At 49.5% G+C, this 25,099-nt stretch overlaps 1 protein-coding gene and 1 pseudogene across 2 annotated transcripts in view; one reads left to right on the top strand and one right to left on the bottom strand.

Moving 5' to 3' along the window:
- LOC139061303 (calcium-activated chloride channel regulator 1-like) overlaps window positions 1-25,099 on the top strand; it is a 197,585-nt gene that overhangs the window by 16,196 nt on the left and 156,290 nt on the right. The window lies entirely within an intron of this gene.
- On the bottom strand, window positions 8,034-10,031 carry LOC139061433 (uncharacterized; annotated as a pseudogene).

The raw sequence follows: 25,099 nt of genomic DNA, 5'->3' as shown, positions 1-25,099 counted from the left end.
AGCACATCAACAAGGGCACGACCATCGCATACATCGAGGAAATTGTGGAAACCAGTGATGCCTTTGTCCTCTCGGATTCTGTCGCATCCACCCCGACGACTGTAGTTCCCGAGCCAGACTTCGACATAAGTCCAAGTATCCCCGTGATTAAGCAGCAACAGCTCAGAAGTCTGATTCGACGATACAAAAGCTGCTTTTCGACGTCATCGAGGATTCGACAAACACCAGTCGCAAAGCATCGCATATTAACCGAAGAATGCGCTCGACCACTACGCCAGAGCCCTTACCGAGTTTCGACGCGGGAACGTGAAGCTATAAGAGAACAAGTCGACGAAATGCTGCGCGACGACATCATCCAGCCGTCGAAAAGCCCGTGGGCATCCCCTGTTGTCCTGGTAAAGAAAAAGGACGGAAGCCTACGTTTCTGTGTTGATTATCGTCGACTGAACAAGATCACGAAGAAGGATGTATACCCCCTCCCACGGATAGACGACGCATTGGATCGGCTCTGCAACGCTAAATACTTCTCGTCGATGGACCTGAAGTCTGGCTATTGGCAAATAGAAGTCGACAAAAGAGATCGCGAAAAGACCGCCTTCATCACCCCAGACGGCCTCTACGAGTTCAAGGTTATGCAATTTGGACTGTGCTCGGCACCTGCAACGTTCCAGCGCGTCATGGACACGGTTTTAGCAGGATTGAAGTGGCAGACCTGTCTCGTTTACTTGGATGACGTCGTTGTCTTCGCCGAAAATTTCAACGATCACCTTAGGCGGCTTGCAACAGTACTCGAGGCCATCAAGTCATCAGGGCTCACTCTGAAGCCAGAAAAGTGCCGCTTCGCCTACGATGAGCTTCTGTTCCTAGGCCACGTCGTCAGCAAGTCTGGAGTCCGCCCCGACCCGCAGAAGACAGCTGCCATCGCAAAGTTCCCGCAGTCCACCGACAAGAAGGCAGTGCGTAGATTTCTTGGCATGTGCGCTTACTACAGGCGATTTGTCAAGGACTTTTCACGCATCGCTGAGCCGCTGACACAGCTAACTAAATGTGACATTGAATTCAAGTGGGAAACGCCGCAGGCCGACGCATTTGAAGAAATCAAACGACGCATGCAGACTCCGCCCGTACTTGCGCACTTCGACGAGCACGCCGATACCGAAATTCACACTGACGCCAGTAGCCTAGGCCTCGGTGCCGTCCTAGTCCAGAGAAAAGATGGACATGAACACGTGATAGCTTATGCTAGCCGGTCGTTGTCAAAAGCGGAAGGCAATTATTCCACAACGGAAAAGGAATGCCTCGCCATCGTTTGGGCTACAGCGAAATTTCGCCCCTACCTATATGGCAGGCCATTCAGAGTGGTCAGCGACCATCACGCGTTGTGTTGGCTAGCTAACTTAAAGGACCCTTCAGGACGGCTGGCACGGTGGAGCCTCAGACTACAAGAATACGACATTACTGTAACATACAAGTCCGGACGAAAACACTCAGATCCCGATTGCCTATCACGCGCCCCCATTGACCCACCACCGCAAGATAACGAGGATGACGACGCCTTCCTTGGAATAATAAGCGCGGAAGACTTCGCTGATCAACAACGAGGGGACCCGGAGCTAAAAGCCCTTGTCGAGTATTTGGAAGGGCACACCGACGTTGTCCCTAGGGCATTTAAGCATGGACTATCTTTTAAGCGTGGACTATCTTTTGACGCTTCAAAACAACCTACTCGTGAAGAAAAACTTTTCACCAGTCCGCGCCAACTACCTTCTTGTTGTTCCGTCGGCGCTGCGTCCAGAATTACTGCACGCCTTACACGACGATCCAACCGCTGGGCACCTCGGATTCTCCCGGACCCTGTCGAGAATACAGGAAAGGTATTACTGGCCGCGTCTGACCGCCGACGTCGCCCGTTACGTTAAGACATGCCGAGACTGTCAACGACGCAAGACACCACCGACAAGGCCAACAGGGTTACTACAACCGATCGAACCTCCTCGTCGACCATTCGAGCAGATTGGGATGGATTTGTTGGGGCCGTTTCCGACGTCAACATCCGGGAATAAGTGGATCGTCGTGGGGACGGACTATCTCACCCGCTTCGCTGAAACAAAAGCTCTACCGAAAGGCAGCGCAGCCGAGGTGGCGAAATTTTTCGTCGAGAACATCCTGCTGCGACATGGCGCCCCAAAAGTCCTCATTACCGACAGAGGAACGGCTTTTACAGCAGAGCTCACCCAAGCTATTCTGCAATATAGCCAGACAAGCCACAGGAGGACAACTGCCTACCATCCGCAAACGAATGGTCTCACGGAGCGCCTGAATAAGACCCTCGCCGACATGCTAGCGATGTACGTCGTCGTGGAGCACAAGACGTGGGACGCGGTCCTGCCGTATGTAACCTTCGCTTACAACACGGCGGTGCAAGAAACAACACAGATCACGCCGTTTAAGCTGGTTTACGGCAGGAACCCGACGACGACGCTCGACGCCATGCTGCCCCACGTCATTGACGAAGAGAATGTTGACGTCGCTAGCTATCTCCAGCGCGCCGAAGAAGCCCGACAGCTCACCCGCCTGCGGATCAAGGACCAACAGAGGACCGACAGCCGATACTACAACCTCCGACGACGCTTCGTCGAGTACCAGCCCGGCGACCGTGTTTGGGTATGGACCCCTATACGCCGACGAGGACTCAGTGAGAAACTACTCCGACGCTATTTCGGACCCTACAAGGTCATCCGACGCATTGGCGCTCTGGACTATGAGGTCGTGCCAGACGGCATTTCGCATTCACAGCGGCGCCGCGCACGATCTGAAGTGGTCCATGTGGTGCGCCTTAAACCCTTTTACGGACGCTGACAAACTTCGCCATTTTTGTTCTTTTCTTTGCTACGAGTGCTTTTGTTCATTACCTTCGTTTCTTTGCAGCATCGGGTCGATGCTTTTTAAGAGGGGGGTATTGACACGTATACTTATCTTTATCGGGCAACCACGTTTCGCAGCCTAACAAAAGTAATCGCACAGCGTGGGACGCGCCTGTATGTACCGAAGTTTCTGGAACGTTATCGATGCTTCTATCTGCTGTCTGTTGTCGCTGAACGTTATGTTATCTGATTGCATCACTTGACGCGAATGGTGTAGAACTTTGTGGAAGGCATGCGGGTCCGAACGATTAGTCTGGAACATTCGATGACTGCTCTATAAAAGCCGACGCGCTTGACCCGCTGATCAGAATTTCGACGATCGCCGAGCGTGTTCGCCGCCATCGTTGCGCTTTAAGTGTAGCCTGTTTTGTGGGCACAGGTTCGCCCAATAAAAGCTAGTTTTGTCTTTCACAGTACTGCTGCTGTGTTCTTTAACGTCACTACCGCGTGACAATATAGATACAAGATATATATATATATATATATATATATATATATATATATATATATATATATATATAGGTTGAGCAGACGCGAGCCGTGTTGTGAAGCAACAGCGCCGTTTCTACTCGCAGCAGAGCTCAGGTTTCTGGAGTTCCAATTGGTTATATATATATATATATATATATATATATATATATATATATATATATATATATAAATATATATATATATATATATATATATATATATATATATATATATTAGCGGTGCGCCTGTTTTTTGAGGCACCAGGTCGTCTGTTTTTTAAACTTTTGTGTCAAAGCGGCAGATATCGCTTACAGTAGAAATCAACATGCATAACTGAATGAGTAAATGCTCCTGTTTTAAATCTGTAACTAATTACTTTAGAGCGTGCACTGCAATCGACGAATTGATGCCAGTGCTTTAAGTGGCCGCATTCATTTGGAACGTATTTCTATACAAGCCATTTTGAAGTAAGTGCTGTGAATTTCGCAGCACAATTGCAGGGTTGTTCTACCTACGTTTCTCCCAAAATAGTGATTTCTGCATTGAAATTCTGGAAAAAATGGAACAGCAATGCATCACGTCGTCAACTTTCGCGACGAATGCCTTAAACTGGCGCCATGCTCCAAATTCCTCCCAAGTAGATATGAACCAAAAGCGAAATACACTACTATTCATGAAGTTCAATAAGTGCTATAAAGTAATCAGCGCAAATGTTAATTAGAAAAATATTGCTACACGCGGGTGGTATTTGCTTCTTTTAGCGAGGCCTGTGGACGCCATCACCGGAGAAAAAAGGAGGAAGAACAAACTGGGCTCGCGCTATGAACCTAACCGGTCACCACTGCAAACGCTGTTGTAAATATAACCTTAAAATAGTTGCTCGTCTTACTGACTCATCCTTCGCGTAACATTGTGGTGGGGGTGGAACGTTCCCCGTCCTCGCCACGGACCTCCGAAGCAGTAGCACCGTCGTCTTCTAAGCCATGGCTTCCGATGAAACCACCCCGTCCCCCACCGCCGCCTACACCTGCGGCGCCTACAACAACGTACGTTACTGTTCCTAGTCTCCGTGATCCTGGGACAGTCTCCGCCCAAAATGACGTTCCCATCGACGACTGGCACAGCATGTATGAGCGCGTTACCCAAAGCCACCACTGGGACCCTACCATCATGCTTGCCAATGTGATCTTTTATATGTACGGGTCACGGCATGTCTGGTTTCGCACCAATGAGGACGAGCTCTGCAGGTGGGCCCTTTTCAAATAGCGGCTTCACAGCCTGTTTGGCAACTCATCAGGTCGCCAACAGGCTCCGTGAGAAGAGCTTGCCAGCCGTGTCCAGCCATCAGCGGAATCGTATGTCTCCTACATACAGGAAGCGCTCGTGCTTTGCCGGAAACTCGACGAGCGCATGACCGAGGTTGACAAGGTAGGCCTAATCCTAAAAGGAATCGCGTACGACGCCTTCAATTGGCTCGTCTATAACGGCGTTTTTACCGTCGACGACATCGTCAAAAAATGCCGCCGCTTCGAGGTCACCAAAAGCCGCAGGGTTTTCCCACAATTTTCCAAGCTCCCAAACATCCCTGCCACGTCCCGTTGCTTCGCTCTTACCGCCACATGACCATTTCAAGAGAACGTCGCCCGTATCGTTCGCCGGGATATTGAAGCGGCGAGACTGACCCCCATTCATCCACGACCCCCTGACTGTACCTTCTTATTTATTTATTTACTTGTTTATTTATTTTTTTGTTTATTACTGAAATGCCCCTGCAGAGGGGTTTTACATAAGGGGTGGGCTGCTTCAAAGAAAAATGTGTTCGGTGGCAGTCCTGAACGCAGTCGCACTGGTGTGGTCCGCCGCTTCTTCAGGCAGATCATTCCAGTTTCTCGCCGTACGTGGAAAAAACGAATGATGATGGGATGATGTGCGCGCATGCGGCGATTACACTGACTTTGAATGATTGGCCCGGGATGAATGACGATGAGCTGGCGATATGACGCTGTTACCGATTGGGGCATGATAAAACTTGTGATATATAATGAGCCTGGGCACTTGCCGTCTCGCATCTAGTCTAGGAAAATTCGCATTAGATTTTAGCGCAGGGACACTAGTATATCAAAAATAGTCATGGAAGATAACTCGTGCTGTGCGGTTTTGGACAGATTCAAGCATGTTCGAAAGATTAGTATGATAAGGTTCCCAAATTGAGCATGCGTATTCATGTTTCGGCCTTACCACAGATTTGTAGGCAAGAGTTTTTACCTGAGGAGGGGCAAATTTTAGATGGCGCCGGAGAAAGCCTGAGGTGCGGTTAGCCTCGTTAGTTATTTTTGCGATGTGAGAGGACCATGATAGATCTTGCGTTAAGATAAGCCCTAATTATTATAACAGGTCAAAGATGATATTGTTCAATTACCTAAGAGATATGAAGGTGCTACATAAGAATGCCGACGATTGAAAGAGAATAATGAGTATTATTGACATTTAATAGCATTAACCATGTATTACACCGTTTTTCAACTGCTTGTAGGTCACAATGCAGGACAGGGTTACTAGAGCTATTGTTAATGGTGTGGTAAATAACACAGTCGTCCGCAAATAGGCGTATGTTCGAAGATATGTCATTAGGAAGGTCAATAATGTAGATTTAAAAAGAGGAGTGGGCCAAGAGCAGAGCCTTGGGGAACCCCAGAAAGCACAGGAGACAGAGGGGATGAAATGTTATTTGCAAAAAACGAACTGTTCCCGGCCGGTCAGTCAGAAAGCTGCGCAACGAATTATAAATTAGAAGATTGAGATTCAGGACTGAAACTTTCATGAAAAGACGGCTGTGGGGGGTACCTTATCAAAAGCTTTCTAGAAGTCTAAAAACAATGAGTCTACGGGTACATTAAGGTCTGATTGGGAACTGGTGAAATTTATAAAGAGTGCAAGCTGAGAATCGCAAGATAAATTCTTAAGAAATCTGTGCTGACTATGATGACCAAGCGGCCCCCTCTATTTCCGTTATTCAAGCCGTTGTGCGGCAAGAAATTGCAAACCTTGATATCCCTACCGCCTGTTCTGTCTCCCGACCTGATTCGGCACCAATCCGGATAACCACAAGCGTTAATGACCTGTGCTTCGCTCCCAGACGGCGCAATCCTGCTGAATAGTGAAGCCCAGACGACAAACCGATCTGCTTCCGCTGCCACCGCGTTGGTCATGTATCCAGCCACTGCCGCACCACCTGGATGCCGGCGCACTGGAGCTCATTCTCTGCTCCTCGCCCATTCGCGTGCGTTCGCAGTTATTCACCTCGCCGGCTGTACCCTATTTCTGATGCCCCTGACAGCCGCTCCTCCGTGCGATCGTTGTCGCCTCAACGCCATAGCTCACCGTCACCGTAGACTCACTCAATGAATGAATGAAACAACGTTTATTCCACATTAAAATGCGCCCAAGACGCTGCGGTGGAAAGAGGAGGGGTGTTATTTCAAAAGGGGAAAGCGTAAGGCTGCCTCCGTTTTTATAAAGGGAAGCTGAAGAGTCTGTCGAATTCGATAAGACGCTCATATACGGATGCGGGAACCTTATAAACCATGCAGGCATAATTTGGGGTTTTTTTTTTCAATTAGGAGCGACGTAATCGTCGGTTGAAAGTGCGCTATAGCTCCGCCCCCCGTCGAGTGAGCGTGTGGAGCGTAGACCGGAAACCGCGGTGTTGTGACGTCAACTCTAGTGTTTCATTCCTTCGCAGCGTCAGCAACCATGCCTGACCGCGCTTGTTTCTGCGTGCGTGCCATCGTAATCTGCTTCGATCGACCCTGCATTCCTTTGTTGGTGCGTCTGCGTGTATGTACAGTGGTAGTCAGCGTGCGTTGTAGTCAACGTGAGTGGTAATCAACGTGAGTGGTAGTCAACGTGAGTGGTAGTCAACAGATGAAGGTCACTACACGTACTGCATGAACCGGGAAGCTTTTCACGCCTTTAAACCGTCTTCGTAGATTGCCGACAGCTTTGGAGAGCGCACAAATGCCGTCTATCACATCCCCGCTCACGTTCCACGAGGAGGCATGCAGGAACACAACACTACAGTTGTTTGACCGCAAACGAGCTCACTAGATCGGCAAAAGATCGGCGAGATCACTAGATCGCTTTGCAAAAAACATACTCACCAAACAGCATTTCCAACACGAGGAGATCCCAAGACTTTCCTTTCGTTCGCGTCGAAAGCACTGCTCGCACCAGCATCGTTTGCTTCTTCGAGAGGCCGGCTCTTCGCAATCGGCTCGTACATGTAGGGAGTAACGCCGAACTCCTCAGAAAAACGCAGTCTCTCGAAATTTTCCATTACCGTCTCAGAAGAACAGCACGAAACTACCTGGCACCGCGCTTCATGTGTAGCGGCAGCGGTCGGCTACTAGAGTTGACGTACCGAGGCGCACCGACCAATCACAGGCGGAAACAAGACGCGCGAGCTGGGCGTGTCCGCTGCTGCACTTTTCGTCGAAATAAAATATATTTGCGCTTTCTTTCGCTCAATTTCGATACGATATTCGAATTCGGAGGATTGAAAACCATTATGTACAGATGTTCACTCATTTTTTTTTTGGAAAACCTTCCAGCTTCCCTTAATGAACGTCCTGGAGGCAGCTAAGGGACCGCATGATGCTTATGGCTGTCGCGGAGCCCATCGCCGACGGGTGGTGCTGCAGGGTCCTGAAGGAAAAGCAGCAGTGCTCGCCAGAGCTCGACGGCATGGTCCGGAGACGTGGTATCCGGGCAAACCCAAGTCCGGAGAGAAGAAGGCCAGGGTCTCCGTTGTATGGTGGCCAGGGCACGAAGCCTTGCAGGGATGTAGAGGGGGCACTGCCTACGAAGGTGGTTTAGATCAGTACGACATGTGCACATGGAACAGTACCCACTTACGGGTGGTGGTGTGCCACCCTTGTGGAAACGGTTCAACAAGTGAGGAGTAAGGCTGTTGCCTGTCTGGATTCTCCGAAGCAAGACTGACTCTCGCCGACTGAATACCTTCGGTGGAAGTGACGGTATAGAGAGTGGATTGCCCACTGCTGCGTGGTAGGCGGCACGTCGTTGTTTGGTCGCATGCTTGTCTGCCATTGGGTCTGCTACCTCAGGTGTGGTAGCTAGGAGAGGATGAGGATTATCGGAGGCTCTTGCTAGCGCGGTAGAGAGATGAGCGCGCGCCAGTCTATGAACCTTCTCGTTTCCGGGGATACCGCAGTGCGCAGGGACCCAGTGAATGGTAACGTCCTGACCGCATTCGCGGAGCAGGCGGGCCTGGTGCCGGATCTTCTGCAGTACGGGGTCTGTGTAAATAACATTTGCACATGCCCGATGGGCAGCCTGGGAATCTGTGTACATATGATGGTGAACTGGGTCAGTTTGAGAGGAAGTTGCGAGGGCCGACTCAAAATAATCTAGGGTGGCCATTAGCTCAGCGCGGGTGCTGGACATTGTTTCTGCTGATATATGATGGCGGCGGTTCTGATTTTCATTTGTCTGGTCATACCACGCAGCCGCATAACAGGTGTTACTAATGTTGTCTGCAGGCAGTGCAGCGTCCGTGTATACGATGCGTTCAGTGAAGGAGAGTGAACTCGTAGCCTTGCCATGCCTCTTGGCATATGCAAGGCGCCGCATTCGCCGAGTAGGGTCCATATTGAGAGTAAGTGGCCTGCCATCGGTGAGAGCCGTGATTTCCCACGGCGGCGTGTTGTTGGGCAAAATGGGCATTTTGTGGACGTCATACCCAAGGAGCATGAGTGTGTCTCACCCGGCTTTTGTGGCGCGAAGTCTCGTCTCTTGTGTATAGATATGCATGTCCGCGAGCTCGGACAGTTTGTTGAGTTTTCTACAACTTTTAAGCGTTTCGAGGCTTGTGTACCTTGGGAGTCGAGTTAGAATGCGTTTGGCTTCGTTAAGTAACCGGTCGACCTCGTGCATCTGTGTGCGGTTGACTGGATGATACGGCAGCCCGTACATGATACGGGAGACAAGAAAAGCTTGAGCGAACTGCCGCATTTCACGTTCGTTTACTCCATGGGTGCGGGAAGAGATTCTGCGTAAAGCGTGCAGGATTCGTTTGCTGGTCTTCGTAAGGCATTGGAACCAAGTGTTCGCTGTGCAGTTCTCGCCTAGGTGCATACCGAGTATTCGGATAGTAGATTTCTGTGTGATGGGTTGGTCACCGATGTACAGTTTAAATGATTGCTTTTCTTCCTGCTTTCAAAATGTAGACCTGCCACCATGAATGACGACAAACTATGTTTTGTCTGGGGCAGTGTGTAAACCCGCTTCCGTGGCATAGGCGTGAATAATGTCGAGAACTCGTTGCAAGACGTCCTCCTGCTCCCCGATGCACCCTTGATGCGTCCACACGGTGACGTCATCGGCGTACAGCGCGTGTTTCAGGTCCGATACGCCGGCAAGGCGCTTAGGTTGCTGGTGCATAGCTATATTAAACAGCGTTGGTGAAATAACCGAGCCCTGGGGGACGCCTACGTGGTTGATTCGTATGGCACTGGCGTCGTGACCAACTTCGACTTGGTAGCTTCGCTCTTCAAGGAAACCCGCTATGAAGTTGTACATCTACCCTGTAATGCCAAGGGCACATGCTTTGATCATTATAGTGTTATGTGGGACGGAATCAAATGCTTGCGTATATCTACTGCGACAACGCCTCGCGGGCGCACCGAATTAGAGTCGAGGACGTCCTGTTTTAGGCGGGCTAGCACAACCTGTGTTGATAGCCCACGGCGAAATCCATACAGTGTAGGAGCCAAAAGGTCGCGATCTTCAAGGTACCACATCAAGCGTGTGTTGACCATGCTCTCCATTACATTACAGACACACGAGGTCAAAGAGATCGGACGGAGGTTGGATAAGGTATGTGGTGGTTTACCAGGCTTCGGAATGGGCTTGACCACCAAAAACTTCCAAGTGGAGGGTAGCATCCCGGTATCCCAGACTCGATTAAATTCTTCGAGAAGAACGTGCTTGTGTTCAAGGGGCAGATTGCCTAGATGAGCCACGCCCACCTCACCAACCCTTGGAGCACTACGCACGTTAGCACGCTGCAAGGCGTGCTCCAGCTCAATCATGGTGAAGGGGCTGTTAAGTGGTTCATTATTTTCAGAATGTACATCCTTCTGGTATGTGGTGTCTGCGGGGCGAGTCATCTGCGGGAAAAACAGTTCAGCAGCCTGTTCGGCAAGTTCCTGAGTGCTGTTGCCTTCGCAGAGGGCCACACGAGCCGCGCCATTGTTTGTCTTGCGCTGGCCGAGAAGAGAGCGCAGGATGGCCCAAAGCTTGGACGTATGAGCCTGTCCATTGATGGATTCGCAAATTCCCATCCAACGGTCTGACGCGAGCATAGTCGTATATTCTTCGATCAAACGCTGTATGTTACGCAACCCTGCTTTGTGGCGAGCAGTGCGACCAGACTGCCTGTACTGAGCGAGTATCCGGTGCCTTCTATTCCATAAGGTGAGCAGATCTCTATCAGGCTCTGCGCGGTCAGAGGGAACCCGTAAGTGTTTGGTGGCTCTTTGCTTCGCTACGCACAGCTGTGATACCAGATGGTCAATGTTCTTGGCTGGAGACTGCTGCTGCAGTAACTCGCGGTATTTGTCCCAGTGGGCTATGTGGCTTAGACGTGTAGTGGCGTGTGACTTCATCTTCAGATTGGGGTGGCCTCGGCGAAAGCGTATGAGGATCGGAAAGTGGTCGCTCCCCATGCAATCGTCCAGCACCTCCCATCGAAAAAGCTGTGGACGAGTACTCCAGGTAAGATCTGGTGATGTGTCTGCTTGGTGAACTGTCTGTCCTAGCCTTGTTTGTGCTTGAGGCATATTGAGGAGTGTCAGCCCGTACTCCGAGGTATCTTGCATGATGCGCCGACCGCGCTGGCTGCATTTGTTGAATCCCCAGGCGACGTGCTGAGCGTTAAAGCCCCCACACAACAATATGGCGTCTTGCGGATAAAATGTTTTAAAGTGGGAGATGAAGGTGAGATCAACGAGTGCCCTAGTTGCCTTATTCCTTGTGTTCTCGGGAAACACGTAGACACAAAAGATGAGCATTGTACGCTGTGATGAGACTTTTAACCGGCATCCGACAACGCTAAGAGTAACGCTGCACCACGGTTACGTGTGTAATTGCACGTGTATAGTTCCCCGTCACACGTACAATGCTGTCGCTGTGGGTTCAGCGACATTTACAGCTGGGGCGTAGCCGTAATAGCCGATTATGCTCAGCACAGGGCCGTTGACTTCTTGAAGGGCAATGACCCTAGGACTGGTCTTGTCTCGCTTGCTGGAGAACCGGGTGATCATGTCAGCCTTCTTGTTACAAAGAGAACGACAATTCCATTGCAGGACAGTTGCCCATGGTGATGAATTTGAAGAGCTAGACATGGTGAGGCTGTGTTGTTGCAGCAGCAATGAAGCTTGGTGGTACCCAAGGCGTACGCATTGCTGGTGCTCCTGCGGGTGTCGGAGAGGTTGTGCCAAAAGGAAGAGTGCCGGAAAGCATGATTGGCTCCTTTATGGTGTGGACACATGTTTCTATGGCCCTGTTAATGAGCTCTTGGACGCTTTGATGGATGGACTTCTCTAATTGCGCCATGGGCGTCTTGCGCTGGAGTTTGAGGTATAGTAGCGGCGCCTGGTGGCGGCGCGGGAAACGACATCTGGGTCGTACCAGCTTGGGTCGTATTGAGCCCTGGCTATGGCGAAGCACGTTTCTAGGCCGAGTTTTGCGTAGATTCGCACTTTTTTCTGCCCTGTTGCGAGTGTGAAAAGGCTCGTCACTTCGCACAGACCATGCCGACCATGCTGCGAGGTCGCCGCAGCCTATAATTTAACGAAAACAGGTTCTTCGTGTGCCGTGAGACGTAATGCTGGCAGCAGACGGAATCGGTGACGCCGATCCGGAGAGACCTAGCCCTGCCTCGCGGAGGCGTCACCGTTATTACTTCTGCGTCGTGGGATGCCATGAACAAGAAGGCCTGAACCCCAACATCAGATTCTACCGTTTTCCTTCAAGGCCTCACGAAGTGGAGCGTCGGGCGGGCTGCATAGCTGCAGTTCGTCGCGCTGAGTAAGCGAAACTTCGCGCCATGCTGACTGCTTCGCCTGTCTTGAAGCTTGCTTGATTATCTGCGTTCTAAATGTCGGTCTTTTGCACCTACAGTCCCCACAGCACACCGACATAGCAGCAGGCATGGCTGGTAATTCACAATTCGAGACCCGGCCACAGCGACAATTAACAATTCGACCGATGCGAAGTGGTTAACTGACCAGGTGTGTGCAAATGACCACAAATGGCCGGGCTGATTCGGTGACAATTCACTACCCCACTACGAGCAGCACAGGTTAGAGAGTTAAATGTACTCATACTGACCTCAAGTCACCATGTTGAGGCAGCGCAGCAAGGTAGTATTGATTACACCAGATCGATGTTCGAGCGCTTTCATTAAAATCTGCGTCAAGCCAGCAGCGCACGAGCTCGCGCTGCAGCGCGATTCGCACGTACATGCGAGCTTATATGCATTGCATCAGTTATTACCAGTTACTAAAAGGGACAGATGGCCGCTACGACAACGCAGACATAACTACTTGTTTAGCGGCATGCAGTCAACAAAGATTGCAGGAGGCCCGCCGTTTCGCGGCATGTCGAAAGACTGCTGCCTTCGCGGCGCGTACGACCGTCTGCTCGAGCAGTTCCGTACACATGATGTCTGCTTATCGCTGCTGTGGATTCATTTATATCAAGCATTTCCTCGCGTTCATGCGCCTGAATCTAGCAGGGTGGAAACCTAACCTGAAGTTCTACTTCGTACGCGACTCGCTTCACTTGCGATTGACACCGCGCTAAAACTTCGCCGCTTAATTCTTGAACGGCATACAAGTATTCGGCACTGCATAATTTCTTGCCTTTACGCAGCGTGCACCCCTGAAAAAATCTTCGGCACCGGATATTCGCTGCAGGCCTTGATACAACACAACCGAAAGCGGCGGGTCCATATTGAAAACGTGCTTTCCGAAGCAGACGACCGAGCTTGGTACGACCCATTTTAGGACAGATGGCGCTTTTTAGCACCTTTTTGGCAGCGCCCCCTGGGCAACGCAAGAGCCCCATACGATTTTCAGGACGTCGCTCGAGATCGTGAAGTGTGGTTGGGGGGGGGGGGGCGAAGATATGAATTATCGCTGGGAGGTGTAAGCACCGTTAATGAGCTGGGTCCCTGCGAGTATGCTGCGACACTCCATTTGAGGGTGGTCGCAGCGCAGAAGACGAGAATGTTCAGGTTGAGGGAAGCACTGTACTATTGCTGGAACTGATTGTTAGGTGCGCGTTCACTCGTCTAACTGCATCCGCGAAGGTGGCGTTTCCATTGGCTTCTGACTCTGTAGCTGGGGATACCGGTGGCCCGGTGTAGAATATCTGGCGCGTTGCCTTTAGCATGGGTACATCGTTAGGGAGCACGGCTGCTCCGGCGAGGACATCAAAGCACGAAACTGGGCGAGCAGCGATGGGCGCCGGCAGCAGGCCGGGCGGCGGTATCGCTGGCGGGTTCCGATAACAGCGAGCCAGACAGCTGTTACTGCGAGCGGGTGGTGTTGCCGAGATCCTCTGCTTGTGAGGCGTCGATTGATGTAATCCAGCCAAGGGTACATTCTGATTAAAGGGTCAAAACCGATGTTGAAAGCGGGAGCCGATCTTACTACATGTTCTTCGATGCTTCTTCTTCCTCCGCCTCCCCTAGACACGTTGCTTTTCCTCGCCAAACCGACGGACCGAAACCAAGGCGATGCAGGTCTTGGAGGTAGTGCTGCATCACATTCGTCCTGTCCAAATCCTCCGTTGACGCTCCTCAGCAACACGAACCTAATTATGTAGACGTACATACTTTTCCGTTGAATTCATAAATCGATACTGGAACCCAAGTGTCCATAATGAGCACTAATCTATGTTGTCACCTTAAAAACGTTCTTACGCCGGGCATCACTCGAGCCGTACGCATCACCACTGGTGCCACTGTTGTCCATAATGAGTGCTAATCTATGTTGTCTCCTTAAAAAAGTTCATTACGCCGGTCATCACTCGAGCCGTACGCGTCAGCAGTGGTGCCACTGTTGCCATCAGGAGTATGTGCACTACTAGCATAAGAATCGGTGGGTGCCAAGTTCCAGTCCTGTTCACCGTGCTGAGCAGTTGCACTCATGACCTAATTGTCGGGCTCGCCTTTCTGACGACGCATTTTGCCCTCGTCGACTGCGCCACTGGTACGCTGTGCCTAGAGCTTACTCTTCTTCCAGACGTTCGCCCCGAACAACTGAACACCCTCTGCACTACAGCGTTTCTTCGCTTACCTCCGAAAGCCCTAGCCTTCGTTTAATTGGCCTCAACGGCGGCCGCGCCTTATAGCGACCATGTCGGCGCACCTATTCGTGATGTCCTCCTGGCGCGCGACATCTCTGTGGCACACTCCGTCGTAACCCTAGCCGCTAATAGGATGTGTCTCCCCGTTATCAATTTTGACTTGACGAAGCAAGTGTGACCTGAAGGCATAGTGGTGGCCATGTTCCGGTCAGTGACAGACGACCACGTCACTGATTTTGTAGCCGACGTGTCTCTAGATCCTCCTGATCACCCGCAGGATGCCTTGAACCTCGACGCCCCATTACGTCCCTTCGTCGCTCCGGACCTCACACCTGACCAAGCAGCCACCCTCTATCGCCTTTTGATTTCTTACCGCGATATATTTGACAATGACAATTGACGTCCATTGCTTAGACGTCCTAGACGTCCATTGCGTAGCAACGTATAAGCACTGGTGATGCTGCCCCTATGATCCACCGACCGTATCGCTTGCCCACGACAGAGGGCAACTTATTCACCAGGAATTTAAGATGCTCACCAGAGGCATTATTGAGCCTTCGTCGAGTCCTTGGGCGTCGCCGGTCGTGCTCGTCAAAAATAAAGATGGCACGTGGCGTTTCTGCGTTGATTACTGCCAACTAAACCGAATCACTAAAAAGACCGTTTACCCTTTACCGCGAATTGAAGACGCTCTTGATTGTCTTCACGGTGCCAAATACTTCTCGTGCATCGACCGTCGATCTCGGTAGTGGCAGATTTCCGTCGACGAACGAGACCAAGAAAAGACCAATTTCGTCACTCCAGATGGCCTCTACCAATTCAAGGTTATGCCGTTCGATTTATGCAATGTCCCCGCCAAGTTCGAACGGATGATCGAACCTTGCTATGAGGTTTCGAATGGTCGACTTGCCTTTGTTACCCCGACGACGTCCTTGCATTGTCTCCTACATTTTAGACGCCCCTTGAAAGCGTCGCAGCTATCCTTGAAGCCTTCCGCAAGACCGGGCTCTAATTAAAGTAATCGAAGCGCTACTTCAGGCTCCGACAGAATACAGTGCTTGGCGATCTGGTCGACACTTCCGGAGTAAAACCCGACACTGAGAAGGTTCAAGCGGTAACCGCTTTTCCTGTAGCTCATTCTGTCAAAGACGTCCGGAGTTATCTGGGGCTCTGTTCTTATTTCCGACAGTTCCTGAAAGATTTCGCAGCGATCCGTCGACCACTCACTGAAGCCTTTTACGCGTTGGTTCCCCTCAGGCTGCCTCATTTTCATGCCTTATCACAATTCTCACCAATCTACCGGTCTAGGCCCACTTTGACCCGTACGTACCTACAAAGATCCGAACCGATGCCAGTGGTTATACGATCGGCGCTGTGTTATCGCAACGCCAACACGGACACGACCACCTGATAGCCTGCACTAGGCGGCTCCCGACCGCTGCAGAGCGCAACTATTCTATTACCGAGCGCGAATGTTTTGCCCTCGTCTGGGCTGTTTCAAAGTTGCCCCATATTTGTATGGCAAGTCCTTCTCAATAATCGAAGACCATCATACGCTCTGCTGGCTTTCGTCACTGAATGATCCTACTGGCCGGCTTGGTCGTTGGTCCCTCCGACTAAAAGAAGTGACTACACAGTGAATTACAAGTCGGGACGCCTACACCAGGACGCAGATTGCCTCTGTCGCTACCCAGTCGAAGACGCGACCTCTACCTCTGATGGTGACACCGCCGCGGTGTTCTCTGTTTTTCCACTGCTCCATGTCGCCGACGAGCAGCGCCGTAACCCCTCAATGCCTGTCATCATTGACTGCCTCGAATCATCGCTCGCCGACTGTTCTCTTCGCTTATTCACACTTCAAGATGGCGTACTCTACCGCCACAACGTTCACCCTGACGTCCCTGCATAACTCCTTGTAATCCCTGAACACCTTCACTCGGGTGTTTTCTACGAACTTCATGACCTCCTCACTGCATGTCACCTGGGTGTGTCACGTACCTACGACCGGATCCGCTGACGCTTCTTTTGGCCAGTGCTTGTTCGCTCCGTCTGAAGATACGTAGCGGCGTGTGAGAAATGCCAGCGACGCAAGACACCATCGATGCTTCATGCTGGTTACATTCAACCACTCGACATTCCCGAGGAACCATTCTTTCGGGTTGGTTTGGACTTACTTGACCCATTTCCTCTTTTTACCTCTGGGAACAGGTGGATCCCTGTGGCTACGGATTAGGCCACCCGCTACGCCATCACCCGAGCGCTTCCTACAAGTTGCGCCACAGATGTCACCGATTTTCTTCTACGGGACGTGATTTTATTACATGGCGCTCTGCCACAAATTTTCACAGACCGTTGCCGGACATTCCTATCAAAAGTTATCGCAGGCGTACTACAGTCCTGTGACACGAGGCACAAGATATCAACGCCATACCATGCGCAAACAAATGGCCTCACAGAGCGTCTCAATCGCACTTTCACAGATATTCTCGCGAAACATGTCTCTTCTGACCCCACTGACTGGGATCTCGCTCTACCGTGTGTCACATTTGCTTATAATTCTTCGCGCATGACACAGCCGGTTATTCCCCATTTTTCCTTCTTTTCTGACGAGAACCAGCGCTGCCCTTGACACAACCCTCCCTGTTCACGTGGCACCAAGAAGTGAATATGCACTTGACGACATCGTCTGCTGTGCCCACGCAAGAGAAATTGCCCGTGACCGGCTTCTGATGTCCCAAGACAATCAAAGGGATTTCTAAGACTAGGGGCGCCGAGACATGCACTTCCCGCCTGGTTCATTTGTGCTTCTATGGTCTCTGTTGCGTCAGGTCGGCGTGTCAGAAAAACTTCTCTCTCGTTACATAAGCCCATACCGATTGCTTCGCGCCGTCACTCCCGTCACGAGATCGCCCCTGACGCCCAATCTGCTTCCCAGTCAAGCGACGTCGGGCACATTGCACGACGGAAACAGTATGACCCTCCAAGTGATGACATGTAGACGCTCTGAGACGTCGCTTCAGCCGCCGAGTGTTATGCTACACGCGTGTGGTATTTCCTTCTTTGAACGAGGCGCGTTGTTGCCATCACTCGAGATAAGAGGATGAAGAAGAAACTGAGCTCGCGCTGTGCATTAAAAAGGTCACCGCTCCAACCGTTGTTTATATATAACCTCTAAGTAGTTGCTCGTGTTACTGACTCGTCCTGCGCGTAACAATATTCATTGTTTCAGTTCGTGCAAATAATGGCCTCCTAAGTCTGCTATGTTGCTTAAGCACTAGAAGTGCGGTACATGCTGTATAGGTATTGGAAAAGTGTGCGAACAATAGCAATATCAATATTTGATCACTTACACCGTTTTCTACGAAAGCAAGCATGATTCACATTTCCTGAAGTATATAGAAGTCGAGTCTGCCTATTTTTTTTTCACTCTTTATCGAAGGCTACATTCAATTCCTGCACAAAAAGCGGAATGGCGTCGGAAACCGATAGCACAGCGATATGTCGTGCGGCGCCATATACTTGATGATGATGATAACCGATGCTTTTGTAACAGGTATATCACGAACGCAGCAAGGTAAAGAAAGTAGTGACACAATGTATCCATTCTTGCGTCTTTTTAAAGCGTTTTCTTAACTAACCTACCATAGCCAACTAAAGCGCTAGTTCTAGTCACGGAGGCGCCTATATCGCAGTTGCCACGCTGGTCGTCTTGACTGCTACTACCCAGGTACTGGCGCAACGCTACCTACTTACATGGCATGCTCTAAGAACTAACATCTGAGGCCATGGTCGCTAAAGGCTTATTAAAAGTTTCGATTTCTTTCCCGATTTTGCCGAGCATGGCTTCTTGCACTCTGATAAAAAATACCGCGCAATTTATTTGCCACATAAACACTCTGCTTAGGTCTAAGGGGCAAAATAGTCGACAAACAGAAATAAAAAGCACCACCAATACTGCGGAAAATAAGGTAACTGGCTCGCAGCGAGAGTACATTAAACACCATGGAGAGTTAGTGCTTCTTGTACGGTAGACAGTAAAGGCTACATGAAGCATGGAGTAGGGCAGTAAAAGGTTTAAAAAGGATGCCCATGCGGACATGTGGCGAAAGGGCAGCGCGCACAGCGGAAACACAGCGTGCGCCTTATATACGTTTAAATAAATCATCTGCCTTTGCATATTTCCACTTTGTAACCACCTTCAGTCTGTTTGGGCAAGTTGACGCACCCGTAATAATGTACCTGGATCAGGAGATGATATAGAGATGGGCAATTGCGTTAGGCACGAAAACTACCGCTACGTTTGAACTCATACAAGAGCACTACTATCGCAGTTTTCAAGGAAAGGTTTTTTTTCTGTAATTGCCAGGTTTCACTGACAAAGTCTGCTCCCGCTGCCTTGGTGAATAGCACATATTTGACAATTACAAAAATGTGATTACATTCTCGATGGTAGCATCAAGCCTCGCTCCAAGACACAGCAGCCAGATGCTCCAGCCTTTGCGCAGCAATCACACGTACACCTTTGACGCACCAACGCCAGTTGGCTCTTTGAGAAGAACGCCACGTGTGTAAGATTGCCTACTACAGGTGCGCAAGTGAGCAAATGTACGCACACGAGAAGACCCAACAAGGCTGTGTTCAGAGATGTAGCAGCCCATTATCGCACTTCATTCTTCGTCTATTTGCGCGAAAACACCGAGTAACACTTTCAACCATGAACAGCTCTGCTTTTTCCTTGTAACTAGGTAGAACACTTGGTTGTGCTTGTAACCATGAACAGCGCTGAGTTTTGGCTCGTAACCATTAACAGCAATGAGTTTTGGTTGTAACCATAAACAGAGATCAGTTTGGCTTGTTACCACGAGGCAGCACTCACTTTTGCTTATTCGTGGGCAGCATTGAGTTTTCCTTGTAACCATGGAAAGCACAGAGTTTTCGTGTCAACATGAATAGCACTGAGCTTTGCTTGTTCCCATGAATACCACTCAGTTTTGTTCGCAACCGTGGACAGCATTGAGTTTTCGTTATAACCATGAGGAGCATCGTCTTTCGCCTCTAATTATGAACAGCACTCAGTTTTTCTTGTAACAATGAAAGCCACTGAGTTTTGCTTGCAAGCATGTACAGCACTGCGTATAGTTTATGCCCTTAAACTGCACTCTGTTTTGCTTATAACCATTAAAATCAATGAGTTTAGCTTCTTTGAAATAAGAAGAATTCGTTTTGTTCGTGACCATGAAGAGTACTCTTTTTTGCTTCTATCGATGAACAACACTCGGCTTTGTTTGTAACCGAGAACAGCACTAAATTTATGCTACATCTAGTCAAGGGAAGCCCGTTTACCGCGCCACGCAGTGGCCACGCTCGCACAGAATAAAAAACAAACAACAACACTATCTCCAATAAACAATTCCATCGCTTACACCTACTGAATCTGTGGTTGTTGCCCACGCTGCAGCAGTCGTGACAAAGATGGGACTTCATGTGAGAGTTCTCTCCAGTTAAATGGAGTGCAGGATGGCATCTCGCCCAACTGTTTTTGACGAGAGGGTGAGCCGTCGAAGCACGTACAGGATACGATTGGAAGGCAATGGAATATCCGGCTATGCGAAACGCGGAGCTCTTCTGGTGTCCTCATTGAGCGGTAATGTCATGCGCATGATGCAAGGCCTTCGTACGACCGTATTCTTGAACAGTCAGAAATACGATCTAGTGGTTGAATACCTCGAGAAACCTTACAATACTCAAGCTAATGAAATAGTGGGAAGATTCCCATCCTTCATAATTAAACAGAGGGATGGCGAGGCAATGTGGGAATACATCGTCGAACTCTGGAGACTGGCAGACAGTTCCACCTTCAGCAAATCGCTGCACCGTATTCTACGAGACTGCATAGTATGCGGAAACCCAGGACGGCGAGGCCCGACGCAGCCCACTAACACGGAAGAAGTTAACTTACTAGGAGGCACAAGAGTTTGCCATAGACTCAAAGAAGGCGCCAAACGACGGTCGAGACATGCGAGAAGCAGACCCAGTGGCTACGGGAACCAGCATTAATATTGTACAGTCGAAGGGAGGACGGCGGCCCTGGACGCAGCGGCGGAACGCGGCAAAGAACCATTCATGTGAGCCTTGCGGTGGCTCCATACACGTGCCGTCATTGGGACACGAAGTGTTGCCAGTGTGGCAGGAAAGGTCATCTGGGGAAGGTTCGCAGCAGTGGCCGTTCCCGGGAACCTGGTGTCATTGCCGTGGAGGAAATGGAAGCTCAGAACGAAAAAGTAATGGTGCAGCCCCGCCGACACGTTGAAGCCTCTTGAAGAAGAGTTTACATGACAGGGCGGGAAATTTGGAATTATTATAGAACGCGTTCTCTGGTCGACGTCATGCCGAAGAACATAATTAGGAACATAGCAAATGGGGGCCGTCACTGAAAAGACATCCCTCCGCCTAACTTTCTACCTCGGGCAATTACCATTTTTCGGCCGGATAAGCATGATTGTACTGTGCGGTTCGACTGTTCTGAGCAGCATGCAACTCGTGGTGGCATATAACGGGCCACTGCTCTGCGTCTGGAACAGAATAGAGAACTTCAGTAAGAGGGGTTGTCCTTTTGGGGCACTGGAAATATCTACAGTTTAAATGTTGTGCTTGATAATGACGAGGTCGAAGCCTGTGTTTGATGAATATTCCGTTCATTTCGGCAACAAGCTTGACAGTTGCAAGAGCCCTGTTGTACCACTGCACGTCAAAGGAGGCCACCCACGTTTCTTTGGGACACGTACAGTTGCTTATGTGATGCGTTCGAAACAGTGGGCCGAAATCGTCCATCTTGTACAAGACGGAGTAGATTCAACGTAAGCGCCTCATTTGGGCAACACCGGTGGTTACGGAAGCAAAAAACAAACAAACGCGATATAAAAGTGTGCGAGGATTTCGATTTAAAATTGAACCCGGCGTCATCCTTGAAACGGTATGCACTCCCTTATGTTGAAGAAGTATTTGTGGCATTTTCTGAAAGCTAAGTTTTGAGCGCTCTGGTCTAGCCCAGCGCGTACAATCATCTGCCGTTTTACGCTCAAACTAGAAAGATAGTGGTATTAAACAGAGACCGGGGTCTTTACTGCTAACATCGCTTAGCATTTGGAGTTGCTTCAGTCCCCGGCTCATTTCAACGACGCATGAATTTGATTTGCAAGATTTACCGAATGCTCAAGTGTGCATAGATAACATCACCGTGGTGGAAAAGGGCAGTGACACCTCTGTACTACGGTAGCTGTTTTAGCGGCTTCTTTAACACAGCCTGAAGTTGAAAAAGCGAACTGCCTGTTCTGGGCCAACGCATGGATGTCAAAGTTCGCCCTCAGCAGGATAACCTTGAAATGGTACTCGCCGTGCCGAACGCAGCATTTGTAAGGTAGGAGAAATATTTCTAGGGCTTGGTTACATATGCTAAATTCTTGCCCAACTTGTCTACAAATGCTTTCTTTTTCATATCACTAGCTAGCAAATGGTGGGATGTGGTAGTGGGCGGCGTTCCACGATAGCGAAGTTCAGGAAGCAAAGAGTGCCTTGGGCAAGACCACATTTCTTGTCCATTATGACCCGCGAAAACTCCTTCAACTTTAATGTGAAGTGTCATTGTTAGGCTTGGGCGCAGGGCTGTCCCATCTCATCATGGCCGAAAATGATCGGCGAGCTTTTCGCTCTTGGACATTGACACCGGCTAAGTGCAATTAATTTCAACTGGAAAAGGAAGTTCTTGCCCTAGATTTCAGTGAGACGAGGTGGCGAGACTATCTTTTCATAAATAAATTTCCTTTGATAAAGTATCATAGGCTGTTGACAGGGCTGTTTCATCCAAAGAGACCGATTTAACAGATCGCGGAGGCCAATTTACACTGTTGGGGGCTACTATTATCAGCGTGTCAGTGTAGAATTCTGGAAAGGACCATTGAACGCGAATGCCGATGCTTTGAGCGGTTTGCCCTGCCACAATAAAATCATCCTAGTGAAGATGATCCCATCGAATCTCTGCAAGATGCCCAAGCTTTTACAGATTCTTCTCTTTGCGCACCGCATTTGGAAGACAGCACCAGCGAAGACATGCTGCTTCGACAGGTGAAGACTTGTTCTCTGCCACTTTGGCCAAACTAACTGAGGACTGAGGAGCAGCGCCTTATGCCGTATTTCACCCGCATACATGAACTCGCTTATAATAAAGCACTGATTTACTGCGGCCATCGTGTTGCACTGCCCGAGTACGTGAGGGCATTTGTTCGGTGAGAATGTCACGACACCCATCCAGGCGTGACGGCAATGAAGCGCCTCGCTCGTACGATGTTTTGGCATCTCGGTTTGGACCATGACATAGAGAAAGCTGTATAAACTGCCGGAAACGTGCGTAATGTTGGTCCATGCCAGACGGACAGGTATCTTCAAGTTGTCCGAAAATCAGCAAACGTTAGTCTCGCCTGCATATTGATTAAGCAGGCCAGGCGAAAGTTCACATGATCTTGGTGAGAGTAGTGCGGAAACAGAATCGATTGAGGAAGTCCCCCTTCCCACAGCTAGTGCAGAAACTACTGTTGGGCAACTGCGAGTGATCTGCGCGCATTTTTGACTACGCCACACAGTCCTTTCGGACAACGGGCGACAACAGTTCAGTGACAAAAAGATTTTTGAAAGGACCATGTGCGTCATGTTAGCTCTATTCCATACTATCCTCAGTCAAATAGGCTGACGAAGTGCGCAGTGCGAACCAATGAGGAAGGCATCAAGAAAAATAAGGATGCAAGTCTGCTCATTCGTATTCGTACACTCTTGTTACGCTACAGGTCAACGTTGACCTCAGAAGGCATATCGCCCACCGGAATTCTGTGGGGTTTTCAACCTAGGACCTGCCTAAGTGCACACTTTCCAGAGGGAGAGGTGGCATGGGACCCGAGGCCGAGTAGGCCCCTGGCCATTGTCACAAGTATCTTCTGCGGGAGCACCTCTTTTCTCGCGGTATTACAATCACACTGGCCAGTGATGGCTACCCGGCACGGTGACGCCAACAAGAGCTCGGTGTACTAAATTCATGGTGGGCACCGCAAGAGAGGTGCTGCGCCTTCACATGGACCAAGTGCGCCCACGACATGCAGCAGGTGAAGTAAAGCAAGAAATCTGCTCACACCATGTCTAAGTGTGTGATCAAGACCCAGCACTTGAAGTCACCGGACCGTCGTGACACAGGTTGCTTGGTACATCCAAGTATTCCAGGGAAGCAACCAAGTCTGACGGCGGGCTTCGGACTTCCTAGGCGTTCTACGCACAGAAGACCACCACCCAAGAGGCTAGGTTTCTAAGGATTAGGTAGTTCCCTATCGCGTCAATGCAAGACCGTTCATCGCATCACGAAGTGCACAAGCTTCGGTTGATTGGCACAGAACTAAAGCAGCCACACTAAGTTGAATAAAATATTCCATAGCTCACCACCTATTATGTTGTAGTTACCCATGCTGCAGCAGCTTAGCTTCTAACCATGAACATTGTTTTCATTGTAAGCATGAAAAGCGCCTATTTGTTCTTGTAACGATTGGCAGCACTGAGTTTTTTGTAACAATGGACATGACTGTGTTTTTCTTGTAACAGTGAACAGCACTGAGTTTTGCTTGCAAGCACGAACAGCACTCTGTTTGGCTTCAAACTAGGCATAGCACTGAGTATTGCTTGTAACTTTGAACAACAGAGTTTTGCAAGAAACTATGAATTTTACTGAGTTTTGCTTCTAACCTATTACAAGTGTGCGTTTTGCTTTCAAACAGTAACAGCGCTGAGTTGTGACTTCAGCCATTAATAGCACTGAGTGTTGTTTGTAGCGACGCATAGCACTGAGTTTTCGTTACAACCATGAACAGCACTGCGTTTTCCTTGTAACCACCAACAGAGGCTCTGAATCACAAAGGGACTGCTCTGGCGAGCGAGTGGCCGTGTACTTTCGTCAACGAACTACATCTATATATATATATATATATATATATATATATATATATATATATATATATATATATATATATATATATATATATATATATATATATATATATATATATATATATATATATATATATATATATATATATATATATATATATATACACACTATAATGTCTAACACAGCAATTATATTATCTGATGGATGTAGCTTATAGAGAGAGACAGAGAAAAAAATTTACTTTTACGCCGGCGTCCGGCGCTGTAGCTTATAGAGTCGCGCATGTCGCCGTTGAACTGCTTTGACACGCATGAAGTTTACAAACTTT

This window comes from Dermacentor albipictus, chromosome 6 (assembly GCF_038994185.2).
Source record: "Dermacentor albipictus isolate Rhodes 1998 colony chromosome 6, USDA_Dalb.pri_finalv2, whole genome shotgun sequence".
Taxonomy (NCBI): Eukaryota; Metazoa; Arthropoda; class Arachnida; order Ixodida; family Ixodidae; genus Dermacentor; species Dermacentor albipictus.
This window is presented reverse-complemented; position numbering and strand designations above follow the sequence as displayed.